Source organism: Mustela nigripes, chromosome 1 (assembly GCF_022355385.1).
Source record: "Mustela nigripes isolate SB6536 chromosome 1, MUSNIG.SB6536, whole genome shotgun sequence".
Classification (NCBI taxonomy): Eukaryota; Metazoa; Chordata; class Mammalia; order Carnivora; family Mustelidae; genus Mustela; species Mustela nigripes.
This window is the reverse complement of record NC_081557.1, coordinates 110681613-110692591: the sequence shown is the minus strand read 5'-3', so window position 1 is coordinate 110692591 and position 10979 is coordinate 110681613.

Here is a 10979-nt window from a genome sequence, read left to right as displayed (position 1 = left end):
TGATCTGTGGGATGCAACCCTGAGTCAGCTCATGCTCAGTGGGGAGTCTGTTTGGGAGATTCTTTTCCTCTGCACCGCCCCACCACTAAAATAAGTAAATAAATCTTTACAACAATTCAAAAAATTTAAAAATTAAACAGAAAAAAACACACACAATTATAATCACCGCTGAATTAACTAACAAACAATTGAGGGATGATTTCAGAACCATTGGTAGTTTTCTTGCCATGCTCAAAATCTTTTCTTCAAACACTCCTTCTAAATAAACACATCATATGGTATCCTAGGAAAAGGGGCTTGAAACTTTCTTGGGATTAATGATGTCCACAGAGGCGAAATGTTTGTTTCAATGCCCGTAGTAGAACAATACAGTCAAGTTTAGGGAATGAATTAGAAAGAGCACAAGACTTCAAAATAAATTTTAAAATTTCATGAAGTCAGCCCATGGTAATTTTCGTCTGTGTTTTAAAATAGAAATAATTTACTGTGCTACGGCAAATAGCCTATGAAACTCTAAGGGGCTAACAAAAATTAAAAGATCACGGTGGGGTGGTGATGGTGGTGATGGTGTGTGTGTGTGTGTGTGTGTGTGTGTGTGTGTGTGTGTGTGTGTGGTGGGGGAATGCTGCTATTCCTGGAAAAGAAAGCTAAGAAGGAATGCAGTTTAAAAAACAAAAAAAAAAAAAAAAAAAAAAAGAAAGAAAGAAAAAAAAAAATTAGGGACAATGTCATGCTCCATAGATATGATACTACTGCCACCCACTGTTGTAAATGTAAATTGCAGTTACGCAATAGCTCGTTCTGATTTTTCAAAATTCTTTTAAAACCTGCCCTCTCAAAACAACAACAACAACAACAACAACAACAACAACAACAACAAACCCCTGCCCTTTCAAGGCAGGAGCAGGTGTTTTGTGTTGCTTTCACTATTTCCACTTCCTTAAATCTTATGAAGAATTACTGTGCTAAGAGCTTTACATAGATCGGAGCTTGCGAGTCACTAAACTGCTTAGCCCAGGTCCTATAGGCGGGGGCGGATAGAGCCAGGGGTAGAACTTTCTAATCAGAAATCAGCCTCCAGGTTGCTCTTCTGCCTTTGTCTGGTTTCTGGCTATGTCTTGGGATCCCCCTTGGGGGAGATCTTCCAGAATATAGGTTTCCTTCCCTTCAGCCTCAGTTATCACCTTCAGAAGAACTTGCACAGGGGAGTGAATTATTATAAAGCACTATTAGGGCAAAAAAAGAGGTTCTGCAGGTTATTTCGGGTGGTCCTTCCTATTTTAATCAAGAAAAAAATAATCCGGGTATCAAGTTTCAAGCCTTCATATGCCTTTGTGCTAATTTGTGTGTCTGACGGTGATAACTTGTTTTTGGATATTTTCAGATTACTGTTAGTGATAGGAAGATGGGTCAGATTTTCCCTGAAAAGCTCCCCCTCTGAGACTAAGGCTTCCATCACCATTGTTTTTCTATCGGAGGGTAAGAATGACTTATTGGTCCTTATTTAGGATAGAAGCCTAGTTATCAAAACTCTTTTTTTTTTTTTTTTTTGACAGACAGAGATCACACGCAGGCAGAGAGAGAGGAGGAAGCAGACTCCCCGCTGAGCAGAGAGCCCCATGTGGGGCTCAATCCCAGGACCCTGGGATCATGACCTGAGCCTAAGGCAGAGGCTTTAACCCACTGAGCCACCCAGGCGCCCCTAGTCATCCAAACTTTTTACTGGCCATTGTATGGAGATGCTAAAAACTGGTAGTACTATGTTCCCGTGAATCCCTGGATTTGTGCTGAATATAATGGGTTTTTGTGTCCAAGGTTTGAAAACACCAAACAAAGAGGGGATAAAGCAAATGGAAAAGTATAGAATAGATGGAGTTTAGGAGGGCAGAGGGGAAAGGGAGAGGGAGACACCGGCAGGGTTGCAAATCCAGTTGGAGGAGAGAAACAAAATCAGGAATATGTACCCAGGAGGCACTTCCTAGGAAAAGCAGAAGTTGGAGATGCAGTCTCAGCATGCACCCATGGGGAGTGGTGTGGAGTTGAGACCAGCGGGAAGCCCACGGCTGGGAACTCCATGCCAGCGTGTGTTGTTTCTTAAGAGGACACCTTTCAAATAAAGAGAGTCAACACCAGATACTATTAGAGTCCAATCAATTCAACTATATAAATATTTATCCAGTGCCTTTGGTATAAAGAGCACTGTGGTAGTTGTACACTGTGAGTAGTCAAAAATCTGTCTCAACAGACCTCCTTTCCCTGTCCTCGCTGCACATTTGCATTGGCAGTATTTAATGCCATCTAGCTGTAAAGGCTGGAAAAGCTCAGTGGCTGAGTTCCAATCTGATTAAGCATGGTGTGCCCAAAAGATACGGTTTAGTTACCCAGTTACAGACTCGATTGGCATCTCTAAGCAGTGTAATGATTGCCAGGCCAGGATCCTGCTTCTGGCCTGCGCAACCCTACCTCTTACATGCGTGTGTACTAGTTGTAAATTGTTTTCTCTTTTTTTAAAATTGTGGTTAAAAAAAACAAACAAACCAACCCATATGACATTAAATGTATTATCTGAATCATTTTTAAGTGTACAGCTCAGTTGCGTTAAGTATATTTTACCTTGTTGTGCAACAGATCTCTAGAACTTTCTCATCTTGCAAAACTGAAACTCTATACCCATTAAAACTAATTCCTCCTCCCACCTCTCTCCAGTGCTTGGTCACTGCCTTTCTATTTCCTGTTTCAATGATTTTGATTACTTGAGCTACTTCCTATGAGTTGAATCACACAGTATTATTTCCATTTGTGACTGGCTTAGCATAGGGTTCTTGAGGTTCCGCCATGTCTTAGCATGTGACAGATTTTTTTTTAAGATTTATTTATTTATTTATTTGACAGACAGAGATCACCAGTAGGCAGAGAGGCAGGCAGAGAGAGAGAGAGAAGAGGAAGCAGGCTCCCTGCTGAGCAGAGACCCCCTATTCAGGTCTCCATCCCAGGGTCCTGAGATCATGACCTAAGCTGTAGGTAGAGGCTATAACCCACTAAGTCACCCCGACTCCCCTTTTATTTTCTTTTTTAAAGCCTGAATAATATATTATTGTATGTATGTGCCACATTTTCTTTATCCGTTCATACATCAATCACACCTCTTGGCTGTTGTGAATGCTCCAGTAAACATGGGTGTGGTTTTTCTTTTCTTTTTTTTTTTTTTTAATTTGGGTTTTTAAAAAACCCAATGTACCCAACCTACAAGTCTAGCAGTCTTAGGAGTGTATTGGAAACTGAGGCAGAATGATGAGCAGTAGCGGCTAAGTATTTCAGGAAGCAGAGCATATGGACGGAATTCTTGGCCGCCATGCTTCACTGCCTGTACATTTCACTTAGAACAAAATGTAGCTTTTTGGCATGATCCCCTTGCGTTTACAGAAGGAGTACTTTGCAACAAAGGGCTGGAACTTTTCTTCAGTGACTCATGCAGGTCACATAGCTCAGATCTCTAGTGTCCTTGTATGTCATCCAGAGATTTTATGGGAGTCATTGTCATCTGCTTCCAACATGGAGACGTGTGCTCTGTGAAATTCCACAAAAGGAAGCATGCTGGAGGGACGGAAGAAGACAGATCCTCAACTCTGGACTGGGAGGACATTAATTTTAGTCCATTGTTTTTAAACCCAGGAAAATCATTTAAATTCTTTAAATTTCAACCTTCTCATTTATCAAATGAGGATGATAAAGCAGACTACAAATTTTGGGTGAGGATTTAATGAGAGTAATTGTAAATTCTAAAAAAAAAGTGTGATATAAACATTGACTACATGAGTTTTAGTGAATATCAGTATAATAGCATTTGTAGCAAATTTCTGTTTCAACTTGTCATTTAGCTGCTTTCTTTCTTTTTATAACTCAGAGGATAGCAAGCTTTTTTAATCACATGTCTTTCAGGGTTCTGAAAAGTAAGTTCTTTCCTCTCAAATTCAAATGGAAAAATAGCTGTCTTCCCTGGGGTTTATAGCTCCTATGAATACAGAAATAGTTACTCAAAATTTACCAATTCATGAAAATGTTTGTGGGGAGTGCCAGAAATTGCTGATTTTTCCTGGATGTCTAGTCCCTCTATTCCTTCTTTCATAACTGAACTCCTGTTTTGTTTTTTGTTTTTAGCTGGACACATAGCTGCTCAGAATAAAGATTAGTGTTTCTTTGCTTCTTTTGTGGCTAGCTGTGGTTAGGTATGGAGTTTTGGCCAATTGAAATTGGGTCTGTCTATATGTTTTTTAAGCCAAAAAGAAAAAAAAGAAGTTAATATAGGCAGTTAGCCCCTTTCAAAATAATTGGAAGATGGGGTGGCAGGAGGCTGCCATCTGAACTACTAAGTTCCAGAACATTCCATCATTGCTGCATTCTATTTTGGAGCATGAAGTAGGATCATCCTGGGTCCCCAATAAATCCAGAGTTACCAAATCAGAACCTTGGGTCTCTTCTTTCTAGGCATAGTCTATGTGCAAGAAAAAGTTTTTTCTTGTTTACGCCACTGTCAGCTGGGATTTTCTGTCACTCAGAATGGAACCAAACTATACCCGATATGAGTTTGATCACAATCATGATTATTACGCACATGGTATTTTTAGATATACTACTTAAAAAAAAATCCCCACCACACATTGTTCTCTGTGCCCAGGACATCCTCAAATGCAGAAAGCTTTCAAACGTGGATGTGGCAGACACTGTTGGCCTAACTAAGAAGCGGGAAACTTCTTGAATATTTACACAGAGAGGTGCCAGTGGAGGGGATTGGGGACCCAAGGGGTGGAAGAGACCAACGCAGGACAGTAAGGTAATCTAGGGATTAGCAACAGCTGCTACCACTGCTGGTCCGAAAGGACAGAAGGAAATGGTATCGATCATATCATCCTTCCCGTTTATTCACTACGCTTCCAGGTTTATACACCCTGCCTCGTGGATATGTGGCTTGCTTGGCTAAGAAAGAATGAGCAGAAGTGATAGAGGCATACAAACAGCTAGCATCACAAAGTCTTTCTGACAGCCGTGTAGCTTGCTAAGTAGGCAGCCCTGGGCTTAGAGTCAGGACATCTGCTTTCAATTCCTGGCTCGGCCACTTACCACCTAATAGATCTTGGGCCAATCACCGAGCTTCACCTGAAGGCAATTTCTTCACTGGGGGAATGGGCTCCATGATGGATTTACACTGATCTGTCAGTGTCCTTTTATCCTGCTACCATGTATGTTGGTTCAACCATACAACAGCTGTCCTTGAAAGGAGAAATTCTTATCCCTAGATTGAGTACTTTATTTCCCCTGTTCTTTGACTAAACATTGTCTTTGTCCTGGTACTTATTCACCAAGTGGGTTTTTTTTTTCTTTTCTTTTCTGCCAAGAATGACTATTTCTTCCATGAACCAAAGCACTGCAAAGTCGACTCATTCCCGTTTTTAACAGATTGATTCCATTGGCTGGGAGAAAGAGTGTAAGTTTCAGGAATGACTTGGCAGGTGCAGGAGAAACATCAACACTCCAGAGCCTCAGATAAATGAAGACCCTTTCAAGTGGCGTTGAGTGCTGTGATAAAGAAATTTTCAAAAAGGAGCTGTAATGCAATCTTTTAGTCCCCCTCCTCCCCCCAACTACACTTCCAAACTCCCAACTGCGCTTGTCACCTGCGCTGTCACCACCTACTTTTCCTTCTTTTCAGTGGGAGAAAGATTGTATTTCACTTGAGTTATACCAACCAGACTTCTTGGACTGACTACCAAGGACTCTCTGGTAGTTTTAAATTCTGCACACAGTTGTGCTAAAAATGAGGGGATGGGGTGAAGTGTGTCTTCTTAGTTTGTCACCAGTTAGCCTGAGAGTTGTGGTCCGTCATCCTGCTAGGTGCTTCTGAAGTGTAAGGTCCCAGCACTGGGGATAAAAGTCACCCTGAGGAACGGTCGAGGGGAGATTGGATGAAGAAGGGAGGTCTCTTGCCTACCTGGCTGAAACCGAGCTATGCCCATCTCTCGTAGGCACTAGTCGGTGGGATCTCTCACCAATCCTTCTAACTGATGGCCGCACTCATTTCTAAATAAAAGGCCATGAGTGGGGCCATCCCACTCTCATAGGGCCAAGATTCCTCAGAGATATTCCTAGGCGTAGACATCAGCTTGGTCCCTGGGCCACCCTCCCTGGACAGCCATGGTGGGCAGGGTGGCAGAAAGTTCTTTGGGTTGGAAGCCATTCAAAACAGAACCGTGTCTGATAATCCAGTGTTTGTGTTTTCATGATGTGGATCTTCCTGCAGTTTTTCCAGCCTGACTGAAACTCTTAAAACGAGTACCTGAAACATCAGACCGTGGCCTTCCCTTACTTCATCAAGGAAAGAGGGTGGGGCGTCGTCCCATTTCCCACCTTTCCTCCACCAACAGGCTTACATCTGTTTATTTCTTTTAATTTTTTTTAACAAGTAGCATAAGTAATACACACAGAGTGTGTTAGTTTCCTGTTACTGCTGTGCAAATGACCATAAACTGAGTGGCTTAAGACAACACAAACTTACTCTCTTCCAGTTCTACAGGTCAGAAGTGCAAAATGAATCTTAGGGGCTAAATCAAGGTGTCAGCAAACCTGTATTTCTTTTGGGAGAATCTTTTTTGCTACGTTTTCCAGCTTCTAGAAGCCTCCTTGGCTCCCGGCCCCTTCCGCCACCTTCAGAGTGCGTCACTCTAGTGTCTGCTGCCTCTGTCACATCTCCTCTATGAGTCTTGCCCTCGGCCTCCTCTTATAAGGACCTTTGAGGTTGCATGGAGCTTACCCAAATTATCAAGTATGATCTCCCCATCTCAAGATCTGTCGCTTAATCACATCTTCAAAGTCCCTTTTGCCATGTATGGTATCATAGCCCCAGGTTCCAAGGATGAGGAAATAGACATCCTTGGGGATCACTGTTCTGTCTACCACACTTAATAAAAGGATAATAAATAGCATAGAGGGCATAAAATAAAAAATCAAATCACCCCCCAAATAATTTTTAATTGTGTCAATCATATGTTCTGCTAGTTTGCTACCAAACTCTAAATAGCATGCTTATATATTTCTAGTTGTTGATTGATAAACTTTAAAAGTATCTGTTGATATTTTTACTTGTTGATAAGAATGATTTAACACACACACCCTCCCTTCTATTGCCCCTCAACATTCCCTTACTCCTCTCATTAACTGACTTGACATTGACTTTTGACACTGTTTATTGATGGCCTATAAGTAGGATGCAAGAGTTGCTGTATTTATACTTTTTCCCCAGGTTTCCTCCTACTCCTCTATGTTTGACTTGTCAGTGATATCATTAGCTTCTTATTGTCAAGGATTAATTTTTTATAATTAAGCTTTCCATGTGCTTTGTCTGTATGTCTATAGATTAGTTCTCAAATTAAACATAGTGATTCTGATATGATGATTCTGAAGGTATTAATCACTGAAGGAAAAACAGGATGAGCAGACCTATAGAAAAGAAAATGCAATCCTACATCTCTAAAACTGTTCCTCTTGGAAGAAAAAAATACCAAGTATCAAGGTCAATGGAATTTCCCTGCCCAGCAACTACTAAAAATTGGTTCACATTTTAATTTGTCCTGTGCAGACCTGTGATCTTCTTGGACAGCTTTTGTTTTACTGGGGACCGTATTGTTTTTATTATTTTCGTGTTCATAGGAAAGAAGAGCAAAATTTTACTTTCATATTCAACATATATATTGAATGAACTCAAAGGTTTTTTTGCTTGTTTCAAAGAGCTTTCTAACTTCCTGATTTAATTTGAACTACTTTTTTTTTTTTTTTAAGATTTTATTTATTTATTTATTTATTTGGCAGACAAAGATCAGAAGTAGGCAGAGAGGTGGGCAGAGAAAGAGGAGGAAACAGGCTCCCTGCTGAGCAGAGGGCCCGATGCGGGGCCCGGATCCCAGGACTCTGGGATCATGACCTGAGCCAAAGGCAGAGCTTTTAACCCACTGAACCACCCAGGTGCCCAGGAACAGAGAGAATCTTAAGCAGGTTCCAGGCTTAGGCAGGGCTCCATCTCACGACCTGAGATCATGCTCATGCTCCTTTTAAACTGGAAGACCCACATCTCTTCACTTTTTCCCAACTCAGGGCATTTTTCTTCTCTTACTTCCTTGATGATGTCCTCCATTCATTTTCTGTTCTCTGTTCTGGAATATCTACCATGTGGTAATAGGACCATCTGGATTCATCTTATATGTCTCTTATCTTTCTTAGAACTTTTACTTTAATTGCTGTAAGTTTTTTTTTTTTAAGATTTTATTTATTTATTTGACAGAGAGAACGAGAGAACACAAGCTGGGGGAGCAGCAGAGGGAGAGGGACAAGCAGGCAAAGACAATCTTAAAAACAAAACAAAACAAAACAACGGTTACAAGCATTAAGTAGTGATAACTGCGCCAGCAATGATTATAAATGCTCGATCTATTCACGCATTTAATTCTCACGACAATCCTAGGAGGGAGAAAGTGCTCACTATCAAACAGTATGGCTTGGTAGGGTTGTGGTAGCAAGCAAACCCAAGTTTCAGTGGTTTCAGCAACAAAGTTTCATTTCTTACTTGTATTTCAGGGTGGCTGTGGGTCAGCTGTAGCTCAGCAGCTCTCCCTCACTTTGGTGTCAAGGTCAAGGTCAGCCCCTATTTTGGTCTCATGGCAGAGGGAAAAGAGGTGGCTGAACTTGGTAATAGTTCTGAAAACTTCTGCTCAGACCCATTGCCCATCACTTCCTCTTTCATTCTATTGGCCAGCTGGCATGGCCACACCTGATGTGAAGTGAGCAGGTGTGCTCACCTATAGGAAGAGGACAAAAAAGGGGATTGGAGGGGATCTTTGCTTTGTAGTTGAGGACACTGAGACACAGAGATGGCAAGCAACTTGCCCAAGGTGACACAGCTTGTGAGTAGCACGACTGAAGCCCAGGGATCTCATAAACAGTACAAACAAACATTATTTCTCTCTTGTAGACCCTGTTTTCCCTTCAAAATCCTTTTACACTATTTCCAGAAGTTTTTTTAGGGAGTATCTCGTGTGTGTTCACAAACAGATCCTCTCAGCCTGACCAGCTGGTGAGGTCTCTGCCATGTAAAGAGCCACATAAACGTACCTCCCAGGGGTCGTCTCTTCTTGATATTGAATCGCTACCTACTTCAGACTCTCTTGTTAAAGATTCACCGGTACCAAAGCTGCTGGGGCCCATCAGAACTGGGGGGCTTTCAGTGTGGGGTTCAGGGTATGGCTGCTGGTGTCTATTCTGAGGGCCTGCTTTGGCCCCATGCCTCTGAGGTATGTGCTTGGGCAGGACAGTTGACATCCCTGAAGTCATGCTCTGCCATCCTCTTTGACTCTGGACCCAAAGTACCGTTGGCTTTGGCTCTCAGTATATCATAGCGATTTTTTTTTTTTTTTAAAGATCTATCGGTTTATTTTAGAGAGAGAGGGAGAGAGCATGTCTTCAGGGGGATGTGGATGGCGGGGAGCAGAGGGAGAGAGAATCTCAAGCGGACTCCCTGCTGTGAGCAGAACCCGATTCAGGGCTCGATCTCATGATCCCAAGCTTACAACCCGAACTGAAATCAAGAGCTGGACATTCAACCAACTAAGACACCCAGGCACTCCCACAGTGATTTTTTTGAATTACGTTTTTATTTTTTGGAGAGGTAAAATGTTCATGTTAAAACAAATAACATATAATAACGATATAAGAAAACATACAATCTGGCTTCCATTCTCACCTGCATGTGCACTAGTCTCCCCTTAGAGGATACAGATTTATATTAGTTTCTGATATTATTATTATTATTATATTATATATAATTTAAATTCTTCTAGAATTTCTGAATAAATACTAGCAATGTATTTTTATCTCCTTTTCTTATGCAAAAGGCAGCATACTGTGTATTATTCTGGACAATTATAGGTAAAACTAGGTCCCTCCAAAACGTATTTTTAAAATCCTTAGCTCCAGTGCCCATGAATATAGCCTTATTTGGAAATAAGGTGTCTGTGGATGTAATCAAGTTAAGATGAGGTCTTTAGGGTGGACCCTAATCTAATATGATTGGTGACCTTCTATGAAGGGGGAAATTGGGCCACAGAGAGGGAGAATTCTGCTGGTGACAGAGGCAGAGACTGGGGTAGTGCACCTGCCAGCCAAGGAAGGCCAGGGACGGCCAGCCAAGAATAGAAGCTGAAAGAGGCAAGAAAGGACCCTTTTTTGAGGCTTTAGAGAGAGGGTGACCCTGCCAACCCCTTGATTTTGGACTTCCAGCCTTCAGAAACATAAGACAATACATTTCTGTTGTTCTAAACCATCTCGTTTGTGGCAACTTGAAAGCATAGACCTACTGAACTAGAACTTGCACTTTGCTTTTCTTTCACTTAACATAGCAGAGATTTTCTGTAAGTACAAAAAAGCTTTCCTGTGCTGAAAAATGCAACGCAATATTCTGTTTGGATTACCATAATTTATTTACCTTGCTCTACTGATGAATTATTTTTGGATTTTTACTGCTACAAACCATCTTGCAATGAACACTTTTTTTTTTTTTTTTTAAGAGAGAGGGAAAAGGGGGGGGGGGTCATGGTGTGGGGGGGGGGGGGGGGGGGGGGGGTGGGGTGAGAGTGTGGATGGGGAAGCGCAGAGGGAGAATAAATTCCCACATATATTTTGATTAATGTCTGGACTTTTTTTAAAAAAAGATTTTATTTATTTGACAAAGAGGGAGAGAAAGAAATCACAAATAGGCAAAGAGGCAGGTAGAGAGAGAGGGGGAAGCAGGCTCTCCACTGAGCAGAGAGCCTGATGTGGGGTTCGATTGCAGAACCCTGGGATCGTGACCTGAGCCAAAGGCAGAGGCTTAACCCACTGAGTCACTGAGGCGCCCCTAATGTCTGGACTTTTTATTCTGTTCTATTTATCTGTTTATT